General features: G+C 50.4%; 1 long non-coding RNA gene across 1 annotated transcript in view; it reads left to right on the forward strand.

Annotated features, from left to right (window-relative positions):
- The window catches only part of LOC114069177, a 12,884-nt gene extending 10,962 nt beyond the window's left edge, over positions 1–1,922 (forward strand). The window contains exon 3 of the long non-coding RNA XR_003573736.1: positions 1,825–1,922. This is a non-coding gene — a long non-coding RNA (uncharacterized LOC114069177). The remainder of the gene's footprint in view (positions 1–1,824) is intronic.
- The last annotated feature ends 3,188 nt before the right edge of the window (positions 1,923–5,110 follow it).

Raw genomic sequence — 5,110 nt, forward strand, 5'->3', positions numbered from 1 at the left:
TCTCTTCCACGAGTGTCCCAGAGGCTCTTTCAGCAGTACTGTATCACATCCACCCTGGGGGGAAGGGGGCAGAGGAAGCCGGAGCGTCCTTGGAATGGGTGACAGCAGAACCAACAACCACTTCGTCCTCGTCGTCGTCTTTGTCCTTTCGTTTTCTTTCGTTTTTTGACTCCCCTGTGCATCGGTGCCACCAAACTATCGCAGCAAGACGGGCCAAGAGACTGCGGGAGGGGGGACAAACAGCCCCGAGCTCCATCCCAGAGAGGCTCTCCCTGCTCTTGGTCCCACCCTGGGCCTTACCGTGGTGATTCCAGGACACCTTCTGGAAAAAATGGAATGGATAACCAGGAGTGAGCTCTTTACAAAGGAGATTGTCCCCGGGGAAGGACTGCCAAAGACTCCTCCAAGTGCAGACATCCCAGCCAGCGACCTGGAGACGGCTGCACAAAGGTCCTGGGGCAAGGCTGGGTGTGTGGCAGGACACCAACCACCTCCTGCTGCTGTGCCAGCTGCCAAGGGAGTGGTGACAGCAGCAGCTCCGAGCACAGGGACCCTCCAAGAGCTGGGGGGAATCACTGGCAGGCAGCTGTTCCCACGGACCATGGGCTGGAGACGGGAAGGTATCGCCATCTCAGAGGGTCTGGAAAGGAGAAGGGGGTAGGTCTCCGGGGTGTGGATCCGAGGGGGTTGGTATGTGGAAGTGCAGGTGGATGGAAATGGAGCGGAACAAGGAGAAAGGAATTCCACGGGGAAATAACCCAGTCGGGGTGTCACGAGGCTGTGACCCCATCCCTGAGGACACGGAATAACTGGGGGCAGGTCAGCCCTCAGTGCTGCCAGCGGGACAGAGGAGGTGGTGAGCATTGAGGAATGTGGGAAAGGTAAGGTTGGGAGGAAAAACTTTGCTTTCAGTGCGGACAGTTAACGTGCATCCCGTCAATCACCCCGCAGTTCTGAGGTGTAATTCAACGTTTCCACTTTAAAGGGGAAGATTCTGAGTCCAAACCAGAGGTTTGGTGGATGGAGATCTCCAAATCCAGTCTGCTTGGGCTCCTTGTTCCCGACAGTTTGAAATGGTCACCGCTGATGCCTTCCTGTTTCTGTAAATCCCGTTCTTGTGCCCTGGAAATGTTTTTTCATGTGGATTTTTATGTTTTGTTTTCCTTTCCTTTCCTAAATAAGTAGCAGATGCCTCCCAAACTCGGAGTGCAGAAGAGCCAGTGTTGCTTACTCACTCCTGTCAGCTCTCCACAGCATCACTCCCATTAGCAGTTGTTGACTGAGGCAAAACTCAGCCCACGGCACTCCCCAGATGGGAATCAGTCTGCCAAGGAATGCACTGGCTGCATTTCTCCTGCTGTCTCCTCACCTCCACGGGACCCCCCACCCCATCCCTCCACATCACTCATGCACACCTGTATCCTGCAGCAAACCTGAGCACCTGCCTTTGCAACCCAGAGCCAGGGACAGGGGAGAGCTCTCAGCGCTGCAGCTCTGGCTCCCTGGTGGGATCAGATCTTACAAGGCTCTGCCTCTGCAAACGGCAAAACGTCCCCAGAGATGGACCAGCTTTGTAGCTGCAGTTCTATCGACAGCAAAGGGTTGTCACCTCGTGTTTTTTTTTTTTTTTACCAGATAAAGAAATGCTTTGCCAAGTACTTCCTTCAGTGCTGCTGGAAATATTAATTCTAGCTTTTCTAGCAAAACAAGGGGAAAAAAAAAAAAAAAGGAAAAAGAAAAAAAAATTGCTCAAGGAGGAAAGGGAAGAGAGGAGAGAGAGACTTGCCCTGGGCCCCTTTGGGTGGGGACAGAGTGAGCCCTCAGCTCTGGGTCACTGTCACACACCAGCTCGACCCTCCCCTGGGTCAGGGCCAGGTCTTGGGTGAGACAAACACACCTGTCACGAGGGATGCAAGGATTCAGTCCCCAGGCAGGGCCAAAGGCTCCTTTGCCTCCCCCACGCTGTTCTGGCTGCAGGCAGCACGGAGCAGTGCCCAGCTGGCAGCAAAAACACCCCTTTTGCTGCTCACCCCTTCAGATGGATCAGCTACAGGACCGTGGGTGGCTCCACAGGACGACTTTGTGGTTGGCAGGTGGGAGGGAGAAGCTTTAACACCCCTGACACGAGTTTGGTCGGGCTCCCTCGTGGGATGGAAGGGTCTGGTTAGGAAAGGTTTGAGTTGGTTTCCTGATGGAAGGTGTAAAAACTGGGAACTGTGTCACACAGGATCAGTAGATACGACCCTAACAGATCCTCAGTGTTTCAGAAAGTGTGGAAAGGAAATGGATTTTCAATGTGGCGTTGGGAATTTTGGTTTCTAAGTGTCCATTAACCAATAAAATAGTTAATTGGTTAATTAACCAATAAACCTACAGCTGGGGGAAAAATAAAAGTAGTGTATTCTCCACAACTTCTTGCAGATGTATATAGAAATATTCATTCTCCCCAAACTAGGGGGAAAAAAAAATCTGCAGATTTAAAGAAGCAAAATAAAGCCTAGATCAAGCCTAGGCCAGAAAAACCCTGATTTTCAAATCCCCCCCGTGCAATCATCCAGTTCGTGAGTAAAAAGCAAGCTCCAAATTTTTTGTTGTACATATTGTTGCTGCATGCTTACCATATGTTAGATGGAAGCATTTCCTATCCCTTGTGGATAAAAGAACATTTTTCAAGTTGTAGTAAATTATTCTAAAGCCAATGACATTTCATGGCATGTTATCGTATCAAGCTGTGCTTGTTGTATTTTATTTTTTTTTTCTGTACGGTTGTATTGCTTCTTTTTTTTCTTTTTTTTTTTTTTTTTTTTTTTTTTTTTTTTTTTTTTTTTTTTTTTTTTTTTTTTTTTTTTTTTTTTTTTTTTTTTTTTTTTTTTTTTTTTTTTTTTTTTTTTTTTTTTTTTTTTTTTTTTGTTATAAATGTACAAATATTTCCTGTAGTGACGAACACCTGTTTTACATGGCATTAATTGAGGCACTGCAGCTCCTTGATCCGTTGGCAAAGGGGTTGATCCAGGGGGGTATCCCACTGGAGCACGGTGGGTGCTCCAGAACGGGTGGGGGGACAAAGCCAAGCACTGCCAACCCGCAGTGGATCAGCTTTGGTGGCACTTCCCAACGTTCTCAGAAAAAAAATGAGAGCGTGTTTGCTGGTGGATTTTGTACCTGGTTTGTATTTAGGAAAGAACTCCTCCCTGGGAGGGTGGGGAGGGGCTGGGATGGAATTCCCAGAGAAGCTGTGGCTGCCCCTGGATCCCTGGAAGTGTCCAAGGCCAGGATGGAGTAACCTGGGAGAGTGGGAGGTGTTCCTGCCCCTGGCAGGGGTGGCACTGGATGGGCTTTGCAGTCCCTCCCAACCCAAAGCATTCTGTGATTCTGTAATTTAGGATCAACCTACGTCTGGCTGCAGAAACGGCTCCCAAAAGGGCTGCAGGTGCCTTTAAACTCTGCACTCCCTTTGTGCCAGACCCTAAAGACCGACTGGGGAACTTAATGCTAAAGGCCATCCAGAGTGAAAACTTGGCCCTGAAACGAACTCATCTCCCCCTGGCAATTAATGCTGTGTAAATGAGGGTGGATGAGCTGGAGCACCGTGCCCTGCTGGGCGGTGCCCTGTGTACTCTGTGTCTATCGACCTCTCCTGGAACACGCTGTGCAGGTGCTCAGCCCACACCAGCCATCTCCAGAGGCTGTGCCCACCCCAGAGCCAGAGCAGTGACCCCACAGCTGCTCTGCCAGCTCAGAGACCCCGGCAGGTCTCACTGGCTGCCCATTGCCCCAGTCTGGGCTGGTCTGAGCAGCAGCAAACAGATCTGGTGGCACCAACCGACCCGCCAGGCGTTTCGTTTGCTCTAAACAGGTCAGTGTTTCTCATTCCTTCAGAACTCTCTGTCAGCCTCAGGGCCAGCAGCTGTGTTGGGCAGAGAGGCAGGTTATTCTTTGTTTTGATTGCCAGAGTGTTGCAGATTGTTGCTGTGCTTTGAAGTGCTCACCCACGTGGACTTTGCGGTCGCCCGAACTCCCTCCCCGCTCCTTGGCGTGCCAAGGCATCTTCTGGCACTGTTTATTTTGGGGAAGGGGGGGGGGGATGTCTGGCTTCTGAGGGCTCTGGCAAGATTTGGGGTAAGCAGTCAGGGGATGCTGCCTCGTGTGTGGTGCTGATGCAGGGAAGAAGCAGAACCAGCCCCTGTTGTGCTGTTGAGTTTCATGTTGTCAGTTCAGCCAGTGATGTTTTACTCCCCCTGTTTGTTGCATGTGTCGTGTGTTAAATCCAGTCATTACTCTTGCTGACCTTGATGTTACTATTAAAGAACTACACAATCTGTGCTGGGCTCTGTGCAGTTCCTTGCCGAGGGGAAGCAAACGGAGCAGGAGAATCCTGGGCAACGGGTTTCCTCAAAAACTGGCTTTTTGTTATCCTGGGGAGCTCAAGCTTGGGGATTTTCTTCCCAGAGCACTTCTGCCCGACACAAAGGATGTTTTCCCTGGGATGTGACACTGCCCAAACTGTCACCTCCTCCTGCCCTGGTCCCCAGAGCCTCCCAAACTCCCATTTCACACGAGCCCTTACCAGAGGCACCTTGAACAGCCACCAGAAATAACCAAGTCTTAGCTACTACCAACTCACCTGGATTTTGCTGCGGTTGGAAGAGTTTATTCCACAAAGGAGATGAACTGAGCATGAAGAAGTTCAGCCTCAGCACCTGCCCTCTTTCAGCCAAGCACACAAGCCCAGGCTTTTTACCTTCCTCTGGAAAGGTGAGCTGGCCCTTCCCTCAGCACATCCAACCTGGCAAAGTCTGGGCTCAGCCTGCATTTTTCTCGCTGTACTTTATTTAAGCCAAAATTGTAAATGCAGAGAGGGAAGTCCCAGTGCTCAGCAGGTCCTGCTCTCACTCCCACAAAAGGTGCTTTTTAGACCAAGACTCAAACAAAATCAGTTGCTTTGCTTAGAGGGGACAGGTGAAGAAAAGCACAGGGAAAGTTAAGCCTGAGCTCAGAAGAGACAATGCAAAAAAAACCACCTCGATGGCAGCCCTGGGTGTGTCAGGACGCGTAATTCCACAAAACTGACAATAAAATCCCATCACTGCATGGAGGACAAACAAGCAGG

The sequence above is a fragment of the Empidonax traillii genome, unplaced genomic scaffold (assembly GCF_003031625.1).
Source record: "Empidonax traillii isolate 1590-97213 ecotype Southwest subspecies unplaced genomic scaffold, ASM303162v1 scaffold1208:size176031, whole genome shotgun sequence".
Classification (NCBI taxonomy): Eukaryota; Metazoa; Chordata; class Aves; order Passeriformes; family Tyrannidae; genus Empidonax; species Empidonax traillii.